A 12,482-nucleotide genomic window follows, 5' to 3' on the forward strand; every position below is an offset into this window, starting at 1 on the left:
GAGGCAGCATTTCTCCATTCCCAAATCTGGGTACTAGGGCAGCAGAGCCTTTCTGGAACTCGTGTTCCTAGGCTGTAAATTGCATTGGAATGTGCATGGAGAAACCCCCATAAGTTTATGTCTCATTATTTTTTCTTGTGTTAAAATAAATTTTAATTGGTGTAAAGCTTAGAATATTGTTTGTCCTAGGTGTACACAATCTGGTTCATTTGTACATTATATATGTCTATTCAAGTACAGATCCTCTTCCCATGTAAAATGTTACAGAGAGTTCCGCAGACCTCCCTTGTTATTTGGCCATTCTTTTTGAGATATGTATATAATATGTGTTTGTATACATAGAGTAACACTAATCTTAATTTATCCATTCCCCCCGCCTTTCCTTTTACAAGAGCATAGTTTCGTTTTGAAGTCTGTGCGTGTCTTTCTCTGTGGAAATATGTTCATTTGTGTCAGTTATTAGATAACGCCTATAAGTGATATCATAGAATATAGGTCTTTTGCTCTCCGACTTACCTCATGTTCTGTGATTATCTCCAGACTCATTTGTGGTGCCTCAAAGTGCAAGGGTTCATTGTTTTCCAGGCCTAATATTCCATTGTGTACATGGACCACTTCTTCTTTATCCATTCACCTGTTGTTGGACATTTTGATTGCTTCCCTGTCTTGGCTATTGTGAATAAGGCTGCTCTGCAGCTTTTGCGGCCTGTGTCTTCTCGATTCTTGTCTTCTCAGGTGAGAGGTCCAATGGTGCGCCTGCTGGATTGAATGGTACCTCCATTTTTACTTTTAAACACAGCTCCTTTCTGTTCTCATTATTGGCTGTTACCCCTTTACCTCTCACCTGCAGGTAGAGGGTACACAGGTCTCTAAAATCCCTTCAGCATTTATTGTTTGTAGACATTTTGCTGATGGTCAGTCGACTGGTGTAAGTTGAAACTTTTTGTAGATTAGATTGCATGGGTCTAACCCTCCCTGAGGTTGAGCTTTTATGCATTTTCCTTTTTTGTAAAAAGAGCGTGAGTAAAACTTCACTCTTCATACTCTCTTCCTGAAACATTTGCCTGTTTTGAATTTTTTTGTCCATTCCCTACTTCAGCACAATTTTTAAGGGCAGGTGTCCTTTACAGCCCTGAGTCCTTGTGAATGTTAAGTGACCATGAGCTGTGAGTTTAAAGCTATTCTTGCAGGAAACGGCCACAAGGTGGCAGCATTTCCCCTTTACCAAATTTGGTTACTAGGGAAACAGAGCCTTAATTGAAATGGTGTTCTAGGTTGTATATTAGAATGGAATGTGCCAGTAAAAAGCCCTTTAAGTTTATGTCTCATTACTTCTTGTTCATATTTGTAATTTACTTTTTATTTTTTATCCTAGCAAATATGATTACAATGGTTTGTTTGTTTTAGGTGTGCAAGATGTGGTTCTTTCACACATATACATGTATCTATTCTTCCTCGCATCCTTTTCCCATGTAGGTTATGACACAATGTTGAGTAGTCTTCTCCTGGTCTTCCGTACGTCTTTGGTGGTTATATTTTTCACATGGTTTGTATATCTCTGTTAACCCCAATAGGGTAATGTATCCAATCCTCATTCCTTTCTATTTGGTGAACCATAAGTTTTCTAATGAATCTGTGATTGCCTTTCTCTGTGGAAATATCTTCACTGGTATCAATTTTTAAGTAACTCTTAAAAGTGACATGATAGGATATGTGCCTTTTGCTTTCTCACTTACTACAGGTGGCGTGATGACGTCTAGACTCATCTATGGTGCTGCAAATGGCATTGTTTCATTTTTTCACTAGCGAATATTCCATCTGTACATGGAGGAGTTCTTCTTTGTCCACCTATCTGTTGGTGGACTTTTTGGTTACTTGCATATCTTGGCTATTGTCATACTGTGCAATGCAGATTTGCCTGCCTGTGTCTTTCCAATTCTCTCTTCTTAGGTTATACCTCGAGGAGTGGCCCTGCTGGATCATAGGGTAGCTCAATGTTTACCTTTTTAAGGCACCTCCATTCTGTTCTCATTTGTAGCCCTTTCCAAGTTACGTCCCCTTTGAAGTTGAGGGTATGCATTTCTCCACAACTCCTTCAGCATTTATTGTTTGTAGTTTTCTTGCTGAAGGTTATTCTGACACGTGTGAGCTGATACCTCTCTGCGGTTGAATTCGAATGTGCCACATAATCCGTTGAAATTGAGCTTTAAGGCATGTCCTTTTTATTTTTCAAGCTGTGATTACCCCTTAGTTCTTCAAAGTGTTCTCTTTAAGTATGTGTCACATTTTGAAATGTTTTGGCCATTACCTCCCTCAAGACATTTTGAGGGCAGGTTTCATTTACAGTTCTGCAGTACTTGTTCCTATGAAATGACCATTAGCACAGGCTTTAAAGCTGCTTTTGCAGGTAACTGCCAGAGGTCGGCAGCCTTTCTATGCCCCCCACCCTAGTAACTAGGGAGAAGCCCTTGCGGCCTGTGGTGTTTCTCGGTTATAAATTAGAGTGGAGTGTGCCCAGACAAACCCACACAAGCTGCTGTCTCCTTACTTTTGTTGGATTTTTAAATTTAATTTTTATTTTTTATTGGAGTCATTGTCCACTGAGTACGTGGACCACTTCTACTTTGTGCATTCCTCGGTTGCTGGACATTTTCATTGCTTCCAAGTGTTGGCTATGGTCAATATTGTTGGAGTGCAGGATTGCCAGCCTGTGACTTTTGGATTCTCATTTTCTCAGGTGATCGGCCCAGCAGTGGGTGTGATTGATTGACTGGGAGCACCGTGTTTCCCTTTTCTAAGCACCTTCTTTGTGTTTTCATTAGGTGCTCTTACCACGTCCCCCTTAGAATCGAGGGTACGCATTTCTCCACAATCGCTTCAGCATTTGTTGTTTGCAGCACTTATGCTAATGACCCTTCTGGCTGCTGTGAGCTGATAGGTTTTTCTAATTTGGGTTTGCATGTCTTTGAAAATTCGTAAAACTCATCATTTTTCTCCACCGTTTTCTTTTCTGTTAAAAAAAAGGAAACAATTGGGAGTACAATTTAACTCTTGAAATTGTCTTCTTGGAAGGTTGCTTTCTTTTGAAATTTTTGGTCTATTTTCCACCTCAGAATTTTTTTAGAGAGCAGGTGTCTTTTACTGAACTGCAAGTTCGGTAACTATTTAGTGACCTTTAGCAATGGGTTTAAAGCTGCTGTTGTGGGAAGTGGCCTCAAGGAGGCAGCATTTCTCCATTCCCAAATCTGGGTACTAGGGCAGCAGAGCCTTTCTGGAACACGTGTTCCTAGACTGTAAATTGCATTGGAATGTGCATGGAGAAACCCCCATAAGTTTATGTCTCATTATTTTTTCTTGGGTTAAAAAAATTTTAATTGTTGTAAAGCTTAGAATATTGTTTGTCCTAGGTGTACACAATCTGGTTCATTTGTACATTATATATGTCTATTCAAGTACAGATCCTCTTCCCATGTAAAATGTTACAGAGAGTTCCGCAGACCTCCCTTGTTATTTGGCCATTCTTTTTGAGATATGTATATAATATGTGTTTGTATATATATAGTAACACTAATCTTAATTTATCCATTCCCCCCGCCTTTCCTTTTACAAGAGCATAGTTTCTTTTTGAAGTCTGTGCGTGTCTTTCTCTGTGGAAATATGTTCATTTGTGTCAGTTATTAGATAACGCCTATAAGTGATATCATAGAATATAGGTCTTTTGCTCTCCGACTTACCTCATGTTCTGTAATTATCTCCAGACTCATTTGTGGAGCCTCAAAGAGCAATGGTTCATTGTTTTCCAGGCCTAATAGTCCACTGTGTACATGGACCACTTCTTCTTTATCCATTCACCTGTTGTTGGACATTTGGATTGCTTCCCTGTCTTGGCTATTGTGAATAAGGCTGCTCTGCAGCTTTTGCGGCCTGTGTCTTCTCGATTCTTGTCTTCTCAGGTGAGAGGTCCAATGGTGCGCCTGCTGGATTGAATGGTACCTCCATATTTACTTTTATACACAGCTCCTTTCTGTTCTCATTATTGGCTGTTACCCCTTTACCTCTCACCTGCAGGTAGAGGGTACACAGTTCTCTAAAATCCCTTCAGCATTTATTGTTTTGAGACATTTTGCTGATGGTCAGTCGACTGGTGTAAGTTGAGAATTTTGTAGATTAGATTGCATGGGTGTAACCCTCCCTGAGGTTGAGCTTTTATGCATTTTCCTTTTTTGTAAAAAGAGCGTGAGTAAAACTTCACTCTTCATACTCTCTTCCTGAAACATTTGCCTGTTTTGAATTTTTTTGTCCATTCCCTACTTCAGCACAATTTTTTAGGGCAGGTGTCCTTTACAGCCCTGAGTCCTTGTGAATGTTAAGTGACCATGAGCTGTGAGTTTAAAGCTACTCTTGCAGGAAATGGCCACAAGGTGGCAGCATTTCCCCTTTACCAAATTTGGTTACTAGGGAAACAGAACCTTAATTGAAATGGTGTTCTAGGTTGTATATTAGAATGGAATGTGCCAGGAAAAAGCCCTTTAAGTTTATGTCTCATTACTTCTTGTTCATATTTGTAATTTACTTTTTATTTTTTATCCCAGCAAATATGATTACAATGGTTTGTTTGTTCTAGGTGTGCAAGATGTGGTTCTTTCACACATATACATGTATCTATTCTTCCTCGCATCCTTTTCCCATGAAGGTTATGACACAATGTTGAGTAGTCTTCTCCTGGTCTTCCGTACGTCTTTGGTGGTTATATTTTTCACATGGTTTGTATATCTCTGTTAACCCCAATATGGTAATGTATCCAATCCTCATTCCTTTCTATTTGGTGAACCATAAGTTTTCTAATGAATCTGTGATTGCCTTTCTTTGTGGAAATATCTTCATTGGTATCAATTTTTAAGTAACTCTTAAAAGTGATATGATAGGTTATGTGTCTTTTGCTTTCTCACTTACTACAGGTGGCGTGATGACGTCTAGACTCATCTATGGTGCTGCAAATGGCATTGTTTCATTTTTTCACTAGCGAATATTCCATCTGTACATGGAGGAGTTCTTCTTTGTCCACCCATCTGTTGGTGGACTTTTTGGTTACTTCCATATCTTGGCTATTGTCATACTGTGCAATGCAGATTTGCTTGCCTGTGTCTTTCCAATTCTCTCTTAGGTTATACGTCAAGGTGTGGGCCTGCAGGATCATAGGGTAGCTCAATGTTTACCTTTTTAAGGAACCTACATTCTGTTCTCATTCGTGGTCCTTTCCACGTTACGTCCCCTTTGAAGTTTAGGGTATGCATTTCTCCACAACAGCTTCAGCATTTATTGTTTGTAGTTTTCTTGCTGACGGTTATTCTGACACGTGTGAGCTGATACTTCTCTGTGGTTGAATTCGAATGTGCCACATAATCCGTTGAAATTGAGCTTTAAGGCACGTCCTTTTTATTTTTCAAGCTGTGGTTACCCCTTAGTTCTTCAAAGTGTTCTCTTTAAATATGTGTCACATTTTGAAATGTTTTGGCCATTACCTCCCTCAAGACATTTTGAGGGCAGGTTTCATTTACAGTTCTGCAGTACTTGTTCCTATGAAATGACCATTAGCACAGGCTTTAAAGCTGCTTTTGCAGGTAACTGCCAGAGGTCGGCAGCCTTTCTATGCCCCCCACCCTGGTAACTAGGGAGAAGCCCTTGCGGCCTGTGGTGTTTCTCGGTTATAAATTAGAGTGGAGTGTGCCCGGACAAACCCACACAAGCTGCTGTCTCCTTACTTTTGTTGGATTTTTAAATTTAATTTTTATTTTTTATTGGAGTCATTGTCCACTGAGTACGTGGACCACTTCTACTTTGTGCATTCCTCGGTTGCTGGACATTTTCATTGCTTCCAAGTGTTGGCTATGGTCAATATTGTTGGAGTGCAGGATTGCCAGCCTGTGACTTTTGGATTCTCATTTTCTCAGGTGATCGGCCCAGCAGTGGGTGTGATTGATTGACTGGTAGCACCGTGTTTCCCTTTTCTAAGCACCTTCTTTGTGTTTTCATTAGGTGCTCTTACCACGTCCCCCTTAGAATCGAGGGTACGCATTTCTCCACAATCGCTTCAGCATTTGTTGTTTGCAGCACTTATGCTAATGACCCTTCTGGCTGCTGTGAGCTGATAGGTTTTTCTAATTTGGGTTTGCATGTCTTTGAAAATTCGTAAAACTCATCATTTTTCTCCACCGTTTTCTTTTCTGTTAAAAAAAAGGAAACAATTGGGAGTACAATTTAACTCTTGAAATTGTCTTCTTGGAAGGTTGCTTTCTTTTGAAATTTTTGGTCTATTTTCCACCTCAGAATTTTTTTAGAGAGCAGGTGTCTTTTACTGAACTGCAAGATCGGTAACTATTTAGTGACCTTTAGCAATGGGTTTAAAGCTGCTGTTGTGGGAAGTGGCCTCAAGGAGGCAGCATTTCTCCATTCCCAAATCTGGGTACTAGGGCAGCAGAGCCTTTCTGGAACACGTGTTCCTAGACTGTAAATTGCATTGGAATGTGCATGGAGAAACCCCCATAAGTTTATGTCTCATTATTTTTTCTTGGGTTAAAAAAATTTTAATTGTTGTAAAGCTTAGAATATTGTTTGTCCTAGGTGTACACAATCTGGTTCATTTGTACATTATATATGTCTATTCAAGTACAGATCCTCTTCCCATGTAAAATGTTACAGAGAGTTCCGCAGACCTCCCTTGTTATTTGGCCATTCTTTTTGAGATATGTATATAATATGTGTTTGTATACATAGAGTAACACTAATCTTAATTTATCCATTCCCCCCGCCTTTCCTTTTACAAGAGCATAGTTTCTTTTTGAAGTCTGTGCGTGTCTTTCTCTGTGGAAATATGTTCATTTGTGTCAGTTATTAGATAACGCCTATAAGTGATATCATAGAATATAGGTCTTTTGCTCTCCGACTTACCTCATGTTCTGTAATTATCTCCAGACTCATTTGTGGTGCCTCAAAGAGCAATGGTTCATTGTTTTCCAGGCCTAATATTCCATTGTGTACATGGACCACTTCTTCTTTATCCATTCACCTGTTGTTGGACATTTTGATTGCTTCCCTGTCTTGGCTATTGTGAATAAGGCTGCTCTGCAGCTTTTGCGGCCTGTGTCTTCTCGATTCTTGTCTTCTCAGGTGAGAGGTCCAATGGTGCGCCTGCTGGATTGAATGGTACCTCCATTTTTACTTTTAAACACAGCTCCTTTCTGTTCTCATTATTGGCTGTTACCCCTTTACCTCTAACCTGCAGGTAGAGGGTACACAGTTCTCTAAAATCCCTTCAGCATTTATTGTTTGGAGACATTTTGCTGATGGTCAGTCGACTGGTGTAAGTTGAAACTTTTTGTAGATTAGATTGCATGGGTCTAAGCCTCCCTGAGGTTGAGCTTTTATGCCTTTTCCTTTTTTTTAAAAAGAGCGTGAGTAAAACTTCACTCTTCATACTCTCTTCCTGAAACATTTGCCTGTTTTGAATTTTTTTGTCCATTCCCTACTTCAGCACAATTTTTAAGGGCAGGTGTCCTTTACAGCCCTGAGTCCTTGTGAATGTTAAGTGACCATGAGCTGTGAGTTTAAAGCTATTCTTGCAGGAAACGGCCACAAGGTGGCAGCATTTCCCCTTTACCAAATTTGGTTACTAGGGAAACAGAGCCTTAATGGAAATGGTGTTCTAGGTTGTATATTAGAATGGAATGTGCCAGGAAAAAGCCCTTTAAGTTTATGTCTCATTACTTCTTGTTCATATTTGTAATTTACTTTTATTTTTTATCCCAGCAAATACGATTACAATGGTTTGTTTTTTCTAGGTGTGCAAGATGTGGTTCTTTCACACATACACTTGTATCTATTCTTCCTCGCATCCTTTTCCCATGTAGGTTATGACACAATGTTGAGTAGTCTTCTCCTGGTCTTCCTTATGTCTTTGGTGGTTATATTTTTCACATGGTTTGTATATCTCTGTTAACCCCAATATGGTAATGTATCCAATCCTCATTCCTTTCTGTTTGGTGAACCATAAGTTTTCTAATGAATCTGTGATTGCCTTTCTCTGTGGAAATATCTTCATTGGTATCAATTTTTAAGTAACTCTTAAAAGTGATATGATAGGATATGTGTCTTTTGCTTTCTCACTTACTACAGGTGGCGTGATGACGTCTAGACTCATCTATGGTGCTGCAAATGGCATTGTTTCATTTTTTTCACTAGCGAATATTCCATCTGTACATGGAGGAGTTCTTCTTTGTCCACCCATCTGTTGGTGGACTTTTTGGTTACTTCCATATCTTGGCTCTTGTCATACTGTGCAATGCAGATTTGCCTGCCTGTGTCTTTCCAATTCTCTCTTCTTAGGTTATACGTCGAGGAGTGGGCCTGCTGGATCATAGGGTAGTTCAATGTTTACCTTTTTAAGGCACCTCCATTCTGTTCTCATTCGTAGCCCTTTCCAAGTTACGTCCCCTTTGAAGTTGAGGGTATGCATTTCTCCACAACACCTTCAGCATTTATTGTTTGTAGTTTTCTTGCTGACGGTTATTCTGACAAGTGTGAGCTGATACCTCTCTGTGGTTGAATTCGAATGTGCCACATAATCCATTGAAATTGAGCTTTAAGGCATGTCCTTTTTATTTTTCAAGCTGTGATTACCCCTTAGTTCTTCAAAGTGTTCTCTTTAAGTATGTGTCACATTTTGAAATGTTTTGGCCATTACCTCCCTCAAGACATTTTGAGGGCAGGTTTCATTTACAGTTCTGCAGTACTTGTTCCTATGAAATGATCATTAGCACAGGCTTTAAAGCTGCTTTTGCAGGTAACTGCCAGAGGTCGGCAGCCTTTCTATGCCCCCCACCCTGGTAACTAGGGAAAAGCTCTTGCAGCCTGTGGTGTTTCTCGGTTATAAATTAGAGTGGAGTGTGCCCGGACAAACCCACACAAGCTGCTGTCTCCTTACTTTTGTTGGATTTTTAAATTTAATTTTTATTTTTTATTGGAGTCATTGTCCACTGAGTACGTGGACCACTTCTACTTTGTGCATTCCTCGGTTGCTGGACATTTTCATTGCTTCCAAGTGTTGGCTATGGTAAATATTGTTGGAGTGCAGGATTGCCAGCCTGTGACTTTTGGATTCTCATTTTCTCAGGTGATCGGCCCAGCAGTGGGTGTGATTGATTGACTGGTAGCACCGTGTTTCCCTTTTCTAAGCACCTTCTTTGTGTTTTCATTAGGTGCTCTTACCACGTCCCCCTTAGAATCGAGGGTACGCATTTCTCCACAATCGCTTCAGCATTTGTTGTTTGCAGCACTTATGCTAATGACCCTTCTGGCTGCTGTGAGCTGATAGGTTTTTCTAATTTGGGTTTGCATGTCTTTGAAAATTCGTAAAACTCATCATTTTTCTCCACCGTTTTCTTTTCTGTTAAAAAAAAGGAAACAATTGGGAGTACAATTTAACTCTTGAAATTGTCTTCTTGGAAGGTTGCTTTCTTTTGAAATTTTTGGTCTATATTCCACCTCAGAATTTTTTTAGAGTGCAGGTGTCTTTTACCGAACTGCAAGTTCAGTAAATATTTAGTGACCTTTAGCAATGCGTTTAAAGCTGCTGTTGTGGGAAGTGGCCTCAAGGAGGCAGCATTTCTCCATTCCCAAATCTGGGTACTAGGGCAGCAGAGCCTTTCTGGAACTCGTGTTCCTAGACTGTAAATTGCATTGGAATGTGCATGGAGAAACCCCCATAAGTTTATGTCTCATTATTTTTTCTTGGGTTAAAAAAAATTTTAATTGTTGTAAAGCTTAGAATATTGTTTGTCCTAGGTGTACACAATCTGGTTCATTTGTACATTATATATGTCTATTCAAGTACAGATCCTCTTCCCATGTAAAATGTTACAGAGAGTTCCGCAGACCTCCCTTGTTATTTGGCCATTCTTTTTGAGATATGTATATAATATGTGTTTGTATACATAGAGTAACACTAATCTTAATTTATCCATTCCCCCCGCCTTTCCTTTTACAAGAGCATAGTTTCTTTTTGAAGTCTGTGCGTGTCTTTCTCTGTGGAAATATGTTCATTTGTGTCAGTTATTAGATAACGCCTATAAGTGATATCATAGAATATAGGTCTTTTGCTCTCCGACTTACCTCATGTTCTGTAATTATCTCCAGACTCATTTGTGGTGCCTCAAAGAGCAATGGTTCATTGTTTTCCAGGCCTAATATTCCATTGTGTACATGGACCACTTCTTCTTTATCCATTCACCTGTTGTTGGACATTTGGATTGCTTCCCTGTCTTGGCTATTGTGAATAAGGCTGCTCTGCAGCTTTTGCGGCCTGTGTCTTCTCGATTCTTGTCTTCTCAGGTGAGAGGTCCAATGGTGCGCCTGCTGGATTGAATGGTACCTCCATATTTACTTTTATACACAGCTCCTTTCTGTTCTCATTATTGGCTGTTACCCCTTTACCTCTCACCTGCAGGTAGAGGGTACACAGGTCTCTAAAATCCCTTCAGCATTTATTGTTTTGAGACATTTTGCTGATGGTCAGTCGACTGGTGTAAGTTGAGAATTTTGTAGATTAGATTGCATGGGTGTAACCCTCCCTGAGGTTGAGCTTTTATGCATTTTCCTTTTTTGTAAAAAGAGCGTGAGTAAAACTTCACTCTTCATACTCTCTTCCTGAAACATTTGCCTGTATTGAATTTTTTTGTCCATTCCCTACTTCAGCACAATTTTTTAGGGCAGGTGTCCTTTACAGCCCTGAGTCCTTGTGAATGTTAAGTGACCATGAGCTGTGAGTTTAAAGCTATTCTTGCAGGAAATGGCCACAAGGTGGCAGCATTTCCCCTTTACCAAATTTGGTTACTAGGGAAACAGAACCTTAATTGAAATGGTGTTCTAGGTTGTATATTAGAATGGAATGTGCCAGGAAAAAGCCCTTTAAGTTTATGTCTCATTACTTCTTGTTCATATTTGTAATTTACTTTTTATTTTTTATCCCAGCAAATATGATTACAATGGTTTGTTTGTTTTAGGTGTGCAAGATGTGGTTCTTTCACACATATACATGTATCTATTCTTCCTCGCATCCTTTTCCCATGAAGGTTATGACACAATGTTGAGTAGTCTTCTCCTGGTCTTCCGTACGTCTTTGGTGGTTATATTTTTCACATGGTTTGTATATCTCTGTTAACCCCAATATGGTAATGTATCCAATCCTCATTCCTTTCTATTTGGTGAACCATAAGTTTTCTAATGAATCTGTGATTGCCTTTCTTTGTGGAAATATCTTCATTGGTATCAATTTTTAAGTAACTGTTAAAAGTGATATGATAGGTTATGTGTCTTTTGCTTTCTCACTTACTACAGGTGGCGTGATGACGTCTAGACTCATCTATGGTGCTGCAAATGGCATTGTTTCATTTTTTCACTAGCGAATATTCCATCTGTACATGGAGGAGTTCTTCTTTGTCCACCCATCTGTTGGTGGACTTTTTGGTTACTTCCATATCTTGGCTATTGTCATACTGTGCAATGCAGATTTGCTTGCCTGTGTCTTTCCAATTCTCTCTTAGGTTATACGTCAAGGTGTGGGCCTGCAGGATCATAGGGTAGCTCAATGTTTACCTTTTTAAGGAACCTACATTCTGTTCTCATTCGTGGCCCTTTCCACGTTACGTCCCCTTTGAAGTTTAGGGTATGCATTTCTCCACAACAGCTTCAGCATTTATTGTTTGTAGTTTTCTTGCTGACGGTTATTCTGACACGTGTGAGCTGATACTTCTCTGTGGTTGAATTCGAATGTGCCACATAATCCGTTGAAATTGAGCTTTAAGGCACGTCCTTTTTATTTTTCAAGCTGTGGTTACCCCTTAGTTCTTCAAAGTGTTCTCTTTAAGTATGTGTCACATTTTGAAATGTTTTGGCCATTACCTCCCTCAAGACATTTTGAGGGCAGGTTTCATTTACAGTTCTTCAGTACTTGTTCCTATGAAATGACCATTAGCACAGGCTTTAAAGCTGCTTTTGCAGGTAACTGCCAGAGGTCGGCAGCCTTTCTATGCCCCCCACCCTGGTAACTAGGGAAAAGCCCTTGCGGCCTGTGGTGTTTCTCGGTTATAAATTAGAGTGGAGTGTGCCCGGACAAACCCACACAAGCTGCTGTCTCCTTACTTTTGTTGGATTTTTAAATTTAATTTTTATTTTTTATTGGAGTCATTGTCCACTGAGTACGTGGACCACTTCTACTTTGTGCATTCCTCGGTTGCTGGACATTTTCATTGCTTCCAAGTGTTGGCTATGGTCAATATTGTTGGAGTGCAGGATTGCCAGCCTGTGACTTTTGGATTCTCATTTTCTCAGGTGATCGGCCCAGCAGTGGGTGTGATTGATTGACTGGTAGCACCGTGTTTCCCTTTTCTAAGCACCTTCTTTGTGTTTTCATTAGGTGCTCTTACCAC

Source organism: Balaenoptera acutorostrata, chromosome 2 (genome assembly GCF_949987535.1).
Source record: "Balaenoptera acutorostrata chromosome 2, mBalAcu1.1, whole genome shotgun sequence".
Taxonomy (NCBI): domain Eukaryota; kingdom Metazoa; phylum Chordata; class Mammalia; order Artiodactyla; family Balaenopteridae; genus Balaenoptera; species Balaenoptera acutorostrata.